Source organism: Rattus norvegicus, chromosome 19 (genome assembly GCF_036323735.1).
Source record: "Rattus norvegicus strain BN/NHsdMcwi chromosome 19, GRCr8, whole genome shotgun sequence".
Taxonomy (NCBI): domain Eukaryota; kingdom Metazoa; phylum Chordata; class Mammalia; order Rodentia; family Muridae; genus Rattus; species Rattus norvegicus.
In genome coordinates this window covers 52,750,010-52,763,663 of record NC_086037.1, presented here as the reverse complement: position 1 = coordinate 52,763,663, position 13,654 = coordinate 52,750,010, and the positions used below count along the sequence as shown (strand labels likewise).

General features: G+C 40.6%; 1 long non-coding RNA gene across 1 annotated transcript; it reads left to right on the top strand.

Annotated features, from left to right (window-relative positions):
* Nucleotides 1-11,526: 11,526 nt before the first annotated feature.
* Nucleotides 11,527-13,204, top strand: LOC134483638 (uncharacterized). Its single transcript, XR_010060471.1, has 2 exons — nt 11,527-12,780; nt 12,955-13,204. It is a non-coding gene; the product is annotated as an uncharacterized LOC134483638 (long non-coding RNA).
* Nucleotides 13,205-13,654: the final 450 nt, after the last annotated feature.

Below are 13,654 nucleotides of genomic sequence, written 5' to 3'. Positions count from 1 at the left end.
GGCTCATTGGTTTTGTTGTTTTGTAAAGGGCCCAGAATTCCCATCTATCATGAGTTTTGGACACTACTCTTCGGCCAGTTGTGTCTGTGGCAAATATCCCTCTCTTAATGGAGGTTTTCCTCTATACATCTCTTTTCTCTTCAGTGATGGGGACTGAACACAGAGCCTTACACATCCAAGGTAATAACTGTACACTGAGCTACACCCCCAGCGCCAACCGTTTTCTGTCTCATTTCTTCTTTCAAAGGGACAATTGTCACCACTTATTAAAAAGCCTTTCCCATCCCCACTGATGAACCAATCAAGGACAGGCAAACAGATGGCTTGTGTTTCTGTCTTCTATTGTGTCCCATTGGTCTATGAATGGATGACTACCTGTTGGGCCAATGATGTGTCCTGAGAGGCGGTAAGATATTCCCCAATGTATTTCCTTTGAAAACTCTTGAAATTGCTCCTCTTCACACTTCGACAAATGTACAAATTTTTCTTTTCAAGAGCAGATCATGGCCAGGAGTACACAGGAGTCTACGGCCATTTCAGACATCAGAGAACTTTGTCAAGCTTCATTCCTGAATTCTTCATATTTTGATATTCCTGAAAATTGTCTGTTTTTTTTTAATTTGCTTTCTATTTGTTGCTGGTTTATAGATACATAATCCATTTTTCTGTATGTAATCTGTTTCTGGATTTTACTTACTAGATTTTAATAATTTGTCCAATGATTCTTTTCCATCATCTAAACTTTCAATCAGATCATCTATGAAAAAAACGACACTTTTCTCTATCCCTTCACAATTCTTTTGGATTTTTTTCCTGGCTTTTTCTTACAATGCTACACTAAAATTTCCAGTACTGGGGAATGTAGTTGAAGGAGATGGTTTCTTAAAAGTAACTTTTTTCCCATTATTTGTCTGGTAAGAATTATGTTTATTTTACATGTTGTTACATATTAATGAGATTCAATCCCAAAGAATTTTCTTTCTAACCTACATTCCTAACCTTTGTCCAAAAAAAAGTACTTCAATCTATAAAACATGGTCATATCATTTTTCTTCTTTAAATAACTATGTACAAACCCAGTACTGCTTAGCTTATACTGCAGTGCATGTCTATAGTCTTGGCTCCTAGGAAGCTGAGGCAGGAGAATGACAAGTTGAAGACCTTCCCAGAGACTCGAAAAGACCCTATCTCAAAATAAAAAGAGCTGTGGTGGTAGATCATTTGACAGAGCACTTGCCTGGGGTTCCCAAGGATACGGGGTCAATCTTATTATGTCAATAGTAATACTGGAATAATGGAATAATCAGTAGATTATGTATTGACTGATTTTCTAATTAAACTGACATATATTCTAAGACAAGCCCAAGTCATTAAGTGATATTCACTGTACGAAGTGCTATATCTGAACCAAGTATGTAGCTGAGGTGTTATGATGCTTGCTTACCACACATGGGTCCCTACGTTCACCCTCATCTCTTCAAACAGGGTTTGGTGACAAATGTCTGCAATCATAACACTTGTGAGACTTGGACAAGAGAATCAAAAGCTCAGGGTCATCCTCAGCTACATAACACTTTCAAGGTTGGCCTGCGATGCATGAGACCCTGTCTCAAAAAAGCAATTACAAACCAAATCAATCGATAAGTAAAAAAGTAGCTAGATTTGTGTTAGGTACCTTTCTGTTGCTGCCACAAAATACCCGAGAATGTCACCAAAGGGAAAAGAGAGTCATCTTGGCTCACACTTCCAGTCCATGGCTAGGTGGGTCCACTGTTCTTAGATCGGTGGCAAAGCAAAAACATCATGGTGGAAAGGTCTGGTGGAAACATGCTGTTTGACTCATGGCCGGCAGAAATGGTAGAGTGGGGAAGGGGTACAAAATGCAGTTTTCAAAGGCAGTCAACTCTGTACCCCGTAGCCCTTCAAATAACACATCAGACCACGACGGTTTGGTTTACTGATGTTTTCTTCTTGGCTTTGCATTTTATTTCAAAAAAAAGAGATGACCTTTAATTTTTTTTGTCCTTGTAAGATCTTGCTGTCAAGACCTCATGCCAGCTTGTTAAAATAGGTTTTGATGCTTCGAACATTTTGGGATTTAGGTGACTGATGAGAGCAGGAAACAGTGCTGCCTTGCCTAACACAAGCCCACTTCCTGTTCTCCTCTTCCTCTTCCGGTGGAAATTACTCAAGGTCCTGACAAAGGACAGAAACAACACCAGTGAATATAAAGGAGATCATGGTGACTCATGAGGCAGGATACATAAAGTTTGGTTTACAGCCAAAAAGATAATCATCTCATAAGTAGTACACTACTAAATATATTGATGTTTATCAGAATGGACGAGCTAGTGATGGAAGAGCCAAGTCTATCAGAGAATCATATAGCATGGCTGAGCATCTTGATATGCAGAAAGAAAAACAAATTGTTAAAGAGTCATGAAGAATTGTTAGCCAGCTAACTGAAGAGAAACATAATCCCAAGCTATCAAGCAAATATGATCTACTCTGGAGTCAGGAGAATGCATTGAAAAGACTGGGGTCATGAGAGCGAGAAGCCTGGAGAAAAGGCTAACTTTGTGGCTTTAAAGAGAGTCTTAGATGAACAGCCTCAGTGTACTAAGAGGTGCACCATGAAACTGCTTCTGAAGATGCCAAGGAAATGCAAAATGGATTTATTGCCACTGCAGAAAGGAGCGTCCCTGGACAGTTACAGCATGGTGCTAAAATGACAGTCACAGATGAAGAAAAGTTACAGGAGGGTCACCAGAAGCTAAGCAACAGGAGTACATTACTTCTTCCTCTCTAGCCCTTCCACATCCCTCTGGGGTCCCCAGTGGCAGAATATATAGAGAAACTCGCTGGCAAAGCAAAAATGGGCCTTGCAAAGAGCTCCTGCCCTTGAATCATGAAACAGGATATGTAAAACTGGGTTTACAGCCAAAGGATAATCACTTCAGAAATGGTGCACTACTAAATATATTGATGTTTGCCAGAATAGACAAGCTAGTGATGGAGCAGCCAAGTCCATCAGAGAATCATACAGTGTGGCTGAGCATCTCATAAAGCATGGCTGACCCGCTCAATGATGCAATCATGTGTCTGGAGCCTAGTGCTGACACCATCTCCTTTGCTCTTCTCATGGTTCAATTCAAGAACACCACCAAGTGAGAACAAATGCCCCACACCCACACCCCTGTGTGTGAGACGGTTCACCTCTTCCCATCCAGGATGAAGTATCTCTTGTTCCTTTACATCTAGGCTTGAGCACCATCAGGTTTGATGGAAATTTTAGTTAGTGGAAGATTAACAACATAATGGCCCAGAGAGGAGAGAGAGAGAGAGAGAGAGAGAGAGAGAGAGAGAGAGAGAGAGAGAGAGAGAGAGAGAGCACTTCACCTTCTTAATGCTGGGAACCAAAGCCACCAAGTACAAACATGTTCACCCGCCTCTGAGGAAAACATGGCTCCTACAGGAAGAAGTTCCATTAGTCTCAGAGTTTTGAGCCATTCTACCTGAGACCACAGACATTCAAAGTCACCCCAGCTCATTTAGCCTCAATCAAGCCAGCAGCAACAATATCATTCTCACCAGTGTAATGATTCGTTATGCACAGGACTCTATTACCATAAATAGCTAAAAAAAGTATTAAGGTTCACCCCCCCAGTGGATTGTCAATCAAACCAAACCCTTGTTCTTACTGCACAGACTGACAGCATATGTGCTTCCTTTGCAAACCTTCCCATCTCCTCCCCTCCCCCCATGCCCAAAACACTTCAGAACATTTGAAGGGAGATCTTGGTACGCTACCCTCACCATCAATCATCTGTCCCATTTGACTTTGGCTTGAAGGGCAGCAAAGCCATATGGGTGAGTATTTCCGTGGTCACTGTTCTTGGGGTCCATTGGGAGAGAGCTCACACTTGAATCAAAGTACACTTTCTCCAGACCTAGGAGCTACCATCTCTGAGTGGTCCTAGCAATATCGGTCCTGGTCAAAAATGGACAAACTTTCTTCTTTCGAATGCTGTGTTCTAGCTTTGCCATAGGCACTCCTAATTCCAGATCTCAGAACATCAAACTTCACGTTCCATTTCCATCTGTAAGTCTAAAACAAAACTGGCACGTGTTTAAGTGAGTCGGAGACAGCTCTCTAGAGCACCATTATTTTATCCTGCCTCCTAATTGAAACAGAATAGAAAGGTCTCCTCTCAGATTTTTTTTTTTTTTTTTGGAGCTGGGAACCGAACCCAGGGCCTTGCGCTTGCTAGGCAAGCGCTCTACCACTGAGCCAAATCCCCAACCCCCTCCTCTCAGATATTTTTGACTGTCACTTCCTGGGACAGACCATTGGCTCTGTGGCGCCCAATATGGACATATGAGTTGAAGTGAAACAAGAAAACAGTCCCAATCTGGTTACTTCACACAGAAGAATTTAACATAGGCAATTGGTTTCTTTGGTGTTGAAAGGTCAAAGAAACTGAAATTTTGGCAGAGTAAATTAAGACTCATAGCTAACCACAGACAGCAGCTGTCACTCATAAAGCTGGAGGTGGTTGCAGGAGAGCCCAGAGCTGAAGATGAAGATGAAGATGGTGCTGAGATGATAAGGAAGTCTTTGCTGCTGAAAGTGGGACTGGGAGGGATTACCCAGCAGTTCTGTATTTTTTAAGAATAAAAGCTAGGGTGATTGCACAATCCATAAATTGCTCATCATGCAAGCATGAAGAGCCAAGTTTAGTTTCTAGTACCCAACTAAAAGCCAACATGGTACTGTACACTTATAACATAGCATGGAAGCCAGAAATAGAAGATCCTAGCGGGCTCACTAGCCAGATAACCTAATCCAGATCCCTTTGAGAAACACTGTCTCAAAACACAAGAAGGGTGGCTCTTAAGGTCAAAACTGAAGCTCCATTTACACATGCATACAAGCACATGTGCACTTGCATACCTGCATGCATATACCCTAATACATGCATACACACGCACATGCACACAGACAATTTTGTATATGGTTACTGGAGAAACTATGATGGAGAATGAAAGTGAAAGCAATCTGGTTCTCCCCAGAGTCTGTTCTGGTCTCCAAGGAAAGTCACAAATTATTGTAAGTAGAAGGCAGTGAGCAGAACTTTGAGGTAAGCTACTTCAAAGTCCAGGGGTCCTTGGCATACATACTCAGAGAACAGAGAGGGCAAGAGTGGCAGTTTACAAATGACTCACAAATGCCAATGCAGTTGGAGGGGGCAGTAGGTGAGGATATAACCACAGCCAACAACATTTCCATCACCTCAGAACACTGAGCCATTCACTGGGAACCATTTACACAGTCAATAGGAGGCTACAAGGCAGAAGAGAGAGGTCTCAGGTGTGCTTGGCTGAGTTTCTCCCACCTTGTACAAGTGCTGTACAACAGCAGATCTAGAGCTTGACATTGACCCAATGAGTGTGGACCACATCCTGCTCCTTTGATGACATCAATTGTACTGATTCTTCCCAGCAGATCTAGCTAGCTCTTCTAGTTCCCTTACCTAATCCAGTCCATTTATAACCACTTGTTGTTATCAAGAAAAATATTGCTGACATTTTATAGCGACCGTGTTAAGCATGTTCCAGTATGACCCTCGGGATGTCTGATGGCTTTCCTATGTCGTCTTTGAATCCATGAACATGGTATATCTCTCTATTTCTTCAGATCTTTGATTTCCTTCACCAATGCTGTAGAGTTGTTGGCATGTAAGATCCACATTTTCTATTAGATGTCTACCTAAGTGTGTTTTATAAATTACTCATAGATGGTTTTTTTTATCATTTCATGGATGGTTTGCTTGTAATAGTAGGACTCAAACCCAGAGTTTTATGCATGTGAGGCAAGTACTCTACTGTACTATATCCTCAGCTCTGCCAAATGACTTTTTGAGAAGTTGAGTTTATGGGTATGGGGGTAGTGAGCAGAACTACAGAGTTGTAGATCCCCTTACCTGGCTCTGCTGCTGTACTAGTCTTGTTATATTAGCACTCTATGAACTAATGCTAGTGCTACATTGCGTTTTTACAGTGAATGAGCCAGTACGGCCATGTTAACCAAAGTCCACAGTCTACACTTAGCATACACTCTGCGATGTGCCTGCAGTGGGTTGACTTTCAAACAATACTTCCACCATGACAATAATGGCTAAACCCTGGAATCCTGCGTGTTCCATCCAGTCATCTCCCCACTCCTTCCCCACTCCCCAAACCTAACAACCGCTTACATTCTGCAGCCTTTCAGCCTTTTGTTTCCCAGAATGTCACATTGTTGATTTTATATGCTATTTGTCTCTTCAGATCAGTTCCTCTCAATCAGCAATGCATGATCGAAGTTTCTTTTGACTTCTTGTAACTTGAAGGCTTGGGATTAGAGAGATGTTAAATGTTCTCAGCAGTTAAATGTTCTTATTAAATGTTCTTCCAGAGGCCCGGGGTTCAATTCTCTGCACCCACACAGCAGCTCATGACTGTAACTCAAAGATCTGTCACCCCCCCTCACAGACATACAAGCAGGCAAAACACCAATGCACATAAAATCAAAATAAAATATATTGTGAAGACTCCATTTTCTACTACTGTCATTGATGCTATATGGGGGTTCATTTGACTACCCACTTTCTTTTTTTTTTTGTTTCTCATTAAAAACATATTTAGTCAATTTTAAAAAATCACATTTAAGAATAATGTTAACATAATGTAGAATATATTATGGACTGTACACCACCTTAATAGATGAATTTCCATTTCTTCAGTTTTCTGATAGAATGTTAAATCATTTCTTTTTTTTTTTATTAACTTGAGTATTTCTTATATACATTTCAAGTGTTATTCCCTTTCCCGGTTTCCGGACAAACATCCCCCTCCCCCCTCCCCTTCCTTATGGGTGTTCCCCTCCCAACCCTCCCCCCATTGCCGCCCTCCCCCCAACAGTCTAGTTCACTGGGGGTTCAGTCTTAGCAGGACCCAGGGCTTCCCCTTCCACTGGTGCTCTTACTAGGATATTCATTGCTTCCTATGAGGTCAGAGTCCAGGGTCAGTACATGTATAGTCTTTAGGTAGTGGCTTAGTCCCTGGAAGCTCTGGTTGCTTGACATTGTTGTACTTTTGGGGTCTCGAGCACCTTCAAGCTCTTCCAGTTCTTTCTCTGATTCCTTCGACGGGGGACCTATTCTCAGTTCAGTGGTTTGCTGCTGGCATTCGCCTCTGTATTTGCTGTATTCTGGCTGTCTCTCTCAGGAGCGATCTACATCCGGCTCCTGTCGGTCTGCACTTCTTTGCTTCATCCATCTTGTCTAATTGGGTGGCTGTATATGTATGGGCCACATGTGGGGCAGGCTCTGAATGGGTGTTCCTTCAGTCTCTGTTTTAATCTTTGCCTCTCCCTTCCCTGCCAAGGGTATTCTTTTTCCTCATTTAAAGGAGTGAAGCATTCACATTTTGATCATCCGTCTTGAGTTTCGTTTGTTCTACGGATCTAGGGTAATTCAAGCATTTGGGCTAATAGCCACTTATCAATGAGTGCATACCATGTATGTCTTTCTGTGATTGGGTTAGCTCACTCAGGATGATACTTTCCAGTTCCAACCATTTGCCTACGAATTTCATAAACTCGTTGTTTTTGATAGCTGAGTAATATTCCATTGTGTAGATGTACCACATTTTCTGTATCCATTCCTCTGTTGAAGGGCATCTGGGTTCTTTCCAGCTTCTGGCTATTATAAATAAGGCTGCGATGAACATAGTGGAGCACGTGTCTCTTTTATATGTTGAGGCATCTTTTGGGTATATGCCCAAGAGAGGTATAGCTGGATCCTCGGGCAGTTCAATGTCCAATTTTCTGAGGAACCTCCAGACTGATTTCCAGAATGGTTTTACCAGTCTGCAATCCCACCAACAATGGAGGAGTGTTCCTCTTTCTCCACATCCTCGCCAGCATCTGCTATCACCTGAGTTTTTGATCTTAGCCATTCTCACTGGTGTGAGGTGAAATCTCAGGGTTGTTTTGATTTGCATTTCCCTTATGACTAAAGATGTTGAACATTTCTTTAGGTGTTTCTCAGCCATTCGGCATTCCTCAGCTGTGAATTCTTTGTTTAGCTCTGAACCCCATTTTTTAATAGGGTTATTTGTTTCCCTGCGGTCTAACTTCTTGAGTTCTTTGTATATTTTGGATATAAGGCCTCTATCTGTTGTAGGATTGGTAAAGATCTTTTCCCAATCTGTTGGTTGCCGTTTTGTCCTAACCACAGTGTCCTTTGCCTTACAGAAGCTTTGCAGTTTTATGAGATCCCATTTGTCGATTCTTGATCTTAGAGCATAAGCCATTGGTGTTTTGTTCAGGAAATTTTTTCCAGTGCCCATGTGTTCCAGATGCTTCCCTAGTTTTTCTTCTATTAGTTTGAGTGTGTCTGGTTTGATGTGGAGGTCCTTGATCCACTTGGACTTAAGCTTTGTACAGGGTGATAAGGATGGATCGATCTGCATTCTTCTACATGTTGACCTCCAGTTGAACCAGCACCATTTGCTAAAAATGCTATCTTTTTTCCATTTGATGTTTTTGGCTCCTTTGTCAAAAATCAAGTGCCCATAGGTGTGTGGGTTCATTTCTGGGTCTTCAATTCTATTCCATTGGTCTATCTGTCTGTCTCTGTACCAATACCATGCAGTTTTTATCACTATTGCTCTGTAATACTGCTTGAGTTCAGGGATAGTGATTCCCCCTGAAGTCCTTTTATTGTTGAGGATAGCTTTAACTATCCTGGGTTTTTTGTTATTCCAGATGAATTTGCAAATTGTTCTGTCTAACTCTTTGAAGAATTGGATTGGTATTTTGATGGGGATTGCATTGAATCTGTAGATTGCTTTTGGTAAAATGGCCATTTTTACTATATTAATCCTGCCAATCCATGAGCATGGGAGATCTTTCCATCTTCTGAGGTCTTCTTCAATTTCTTTCCTCAGTGTCTTGAAGTTCTTATTGTACAGATCTTTTACTTGCTTGGTTAAAGTCACACTGAGGTACTTTATATTATTTGGGTCTATTATGAAGGGTGTCGTTTCCCTAATTTCTTTCTCGACTACCCACTTTCTAATTGAGGTTACACACAAATTTAGATAATCAAGAATATTCCTGATTCAAACACGGGCATGGGTGAGTTTTGCATGTGTGTCTGTGTGTGTGTGTCTGTGTGTGTGTGTGTGTGTGTGTGTGTGTGTGTGTGTGCGTGCGTGCGTGAGAGAGAGAGAGAGAGAGAGAGAGAGAGAGAGAGAGAGAGAGTTTTCAACTCACATGGGTAAATACCATGCTGTGTGACTGCTAGATTGTGTGGCAAGACTATGTTTAGTTTTGGAGAAAAATCCAACCAAAAAACCCACCAGTCATTCTTCAGACCACCTGTACCAATCTGCATTCCTATCAAGAGACCCTGGTGTTCTATACCTTCATGCCAGCATTTACAATTATCCACTTAAAATTTTAACCATAGACACGGAGAGGTAGCACACTGTTGTTTTAACTGGCAATTCCCAAACTATCTATCCAGACAACACTAAACATATCTATGTCTAAGCTTTGGTGGAGTTATTTTTTAATGCCTGTTTTAACGAGTCTTCTTTGGTATTGGGGAGTTCTAAACATTCTTCATACATTTGGGTATCAGACCGTTGGCTGCATTTGATCTTCCCACATGACATAGTTGTCAATCTCTTGTGGCTGTTACCAGAAGATGCTCCTCAGGCTTCATAGTTGTATCAGACTATTGGTTTTTTTTTTAATCATGAATATGTATTGAATTTGCTAACATGCCAGGCACATGGACTGATCATAATATTTTCTTCTCTAACCTATTAATATTGAAGATCAGACTTACTTTAAATATCCGTCCTATGTTCTTAGAATGGCTTGTGTGTATGAATCTACTTATCTGCCACTGCTTTTGCTTGGTATCTTAAGACAGTATCTTTGTTCACGAGCGATGCTAAGCTGTAATTTTCCCTCCCCTGCCTCAGGGACTACTGTCTTTGGGGTGGCTGCCAGGACACCACTGACTCATTATTACTTCCTTCCTTTTCTAGTTTTTAAGAATTGGAATTAATCCCTCATAGAATTTCATAGAATTATAACGTGAAACTATCAGAGCCTGGATTTTTTTTTCCTTTTCAGAAAAAAAAATCCATAAATTCAGTTTTCTTAAGAGTTAAAGAACTATTTGGATTACCCATTTTATAACGAGATTTAGCAGTCTGTTGCCAAATTTGTGTGTATAAAATTCTTTCTACGACTTTCTTCTTATCACCTTGATGTCTGTGGGACACAGGGACAACTCTGCCTCTCCTTAGATATTACTAATTTGTGTATTCTCTTACTCCTCTTTCATCCGTCATGTTGGAATTTCGTTGATTTTATTGATCTTCCTCAATGAAGCAGTTTTTTGTTGTATTGATTTTCTCTACTTTACTGCTTTTTGTTGCATTGATTTTTTTTCTCAAATCTTTATTATTTCCTTTTTGCTTCGGGTTTATCTTTGGCTTCTTTTTCCGGTCCATTGAAGTGGGAACTCAAGTCATTGAAAGTCCATCTTTTTGTAACAATATAAGCATTTAGTACTATAACTTTGCCTCTCAGAATTGCCTTAGCTATGTGATCAGCTGTGGTGGTTATATCTCTGTGTCCACCCATTTCCCCATAGTTATTAATATAAGTTGATTCAAAATGGTGTGGCTTAAGTGTCCCAAGATTCAGTGAACTTCCAGTCAGCTTTCTGTCAAGTTACTTGACTTCTCCTTTGACTTACCATGAGCAAACAATATTCTCTGGTTTAACTCTTTTGCATCTGTTGAGGTGTCCACGATATCCCAGGACATGGTCCATCATGCGATCTATTCCATGGGTGCTTAAAAGGCATGAGTACTCTATTACCCCTTGGTAGCATTCCATAATGGCAACCAAAGCCTATTGGTTAATGGTGTTTACTGTGTCTTCTGCACTCCTGCTATCTTAGGCATGTTCCAGGAAAGGTGTTGATTTCTCCAATTTTAACTGTCAACATATCTACTTCTCCTTTCTGTCCCATCATTCTACAGCTGGGTTGTTTGCTGCATAAACACTGAGAAATGCTGGGTCTTTCTTTTATCATTTTGTAGCCCCTCCCCCAATCTCTCTATCAAGTATCAATTGTATCTCACATTAAAATTAGCCATTTGATTTGCATTCAAACTAAGTATCTTTTCTCATCCTACTACTTTCAAGTTGCCTGTATTGTATTCTAGTAAGTTTCTTCTGGATGACACAGGTAAGGAGATTTACAAATTCAACGCTGCCAATCTCTGTCTTTTACCTGTAGGTTTAATGTATTTATATTTAATATAATTGTTGACATGTTCAGACTTGGTCTTATATTTTCTTTTCACCATTTTTTATCCTCTGGGTCATTTTTCTGTTTGTCTTGATGTTTTATTTCACCTGTAAGTTACATGAACAACTTTTAGTTTATTTTTTTTTATTTTCCTATTAATTTTGACACTATTTGAAGCATACCTTTTTCTATAGATTTTTGCACAGCAAGCCAGTGGTCTTAGTCTATGCACAGCATAGTTTTTCCCAGTCTACCGATACTATCATCTTACAAGCTCAAGTAAACTTTAGAAAAACTTATATCAGTCTGCATCCCTTTAGCCTGCCATCTTAAAAAAAGGGAAGAAAAAGAATAAACCCCTACATTGATCAATAATCACTGCACATTGGTTCAATTTTCCACTTCAATAATCCAACATGATTAGAAAATTCAAAGGCTACATGAAATCCACATCTATTTTTTTCTCTAATTCGTCTTCCTTCCCTCTTTCTTTATTTCCACTCAGAAGATTCCTCTAGATGAGGCAACACATTCTCACAGTCTTTCTTGTTCTGAAACTATCGCAGCTCTCCTCATCCTTGGAGGGTGTTTTCAACAGAAGCAGAATGGCATTGGCTGCTGCTCTCTTTCGGAACTTAAACAATCCCATGCTGTGACATTTCTGTCTCCATGGTTTGTGACAAACATCCCGCTCTCTCATAACCATCGTTCCTCTCTGTTCTCAACGTTCTAATTTTTCCTTAAGTGTTTATGTTTTCTGTGTTCCAGCGTTGATGCCTTTGGCTTTGCCTGGTCATGTTCACATCAGCTGTACATGCCTGCAGATCCCTGCCTTTTGCCCAACCCAGGAGTCTATTTCTTATGTTTCATTTTTATTCTAGAACCTTCTAGAATTTTAGAATGTTAGATTGTCTTCCATTCTGCCAAATGTCATTGAAGCTTCTTCCCAAGTCTCCAGTCTGTTTTTTCTGATTGAATAATGTCGACTTGTTTTTTTTTCCCCAAGTGTACTGACTTCTCTGTCTTCCTTCTGCTTTCTTCTGTTGGGTTCATCCGTTGAGTTTTTATTACCTTTACCTTGGTTTTTAGTTCTAAAGGTTTTACTTGGTTCATCTGTGTTGTTATTTCCTCTTTCTTCAATGAACCGTTCCACATTTGCCTCTGTTTGAGGCATTTTCACACGTTTTAACTTTGGGATCCTTGTTAGACAGTTCAGTCCTCTGAATCACTACAGGGGTGCTATCATCTTTCATTTAACCTGAGAGTCTTATAGTTTTGCTACGAATAACTTTTATGGCTAACTGAATATTTTGCACAGTACAAGACTCTAGACTTTGTTTAAATCACCTGGATTAACAAGCCATTTTGATATCACACGAGCAAAGGAAGAAAGGTAACTCTTGATACTGCTACCACATGGAGAAAAAATAGGAATATTTTACTTTCTCTCTCAGCTTCTTGCATTTCTTAACTTTAGCATTCCCCTTCCTCCTTTCCTTGCTTCCTTATTTACTTACCTTCCTTCATTTATTTCTTCTTTTTCCCTCCTTCCTTTTCTGTATTTCAGAAGGCCTCGCCATGGCAACTCTGACTCACGACTCATGCCAGCAACCAGATTATTCTCACACGAGTGCTTGCAGTGCTGAACGTTCAGGCCCATGTCACACAAACAACCCTGTAATGTTGTTGCTGATGCTGCTGCTGATACTGCTGCTGCTGCTGCTGATACTGCTGATGCTGCTGCTGCTGAATTTATGAAATAATACTTTCCACCTGTCTCCAATACCAATATTCTTGGAACACAGACTTTGCTGCTACATTCTGGCTTCCTTGCTGCTACTGGGCATTGGTGGGGATTCTTTTCTCTATTTGACATCTTTTATTGATGCTATCCTAATGGGGAGTGGGGTACAGTGGGTGTGTCCAATCTCCTCTTGTGGGTATCACTGATGAGAAGGAATCTGTCTCTTTCTATCATCACAAGGCAGAAGGATAATCCCCAGTATGGCCTTTGCTAGTGGGGTAAGGAAAAGCTAAACATCTATGATACTCAACCAGGGTAGAGCATTTGCTACCTACTATGGTTTGAACAGAACTAGTTCCAACATCACATGACATATGATGAGGATCAACCCTCAGGACCTCAGATTGCCACCTTATTTGAATATAGAATCCGAACAGAGGTGATCTGTAGAAATGACACAGCCAAGGAGAACCATAATTCAAAAGGACTCATATCCTTACTTACAAGGTACAAGGTCTGGGTG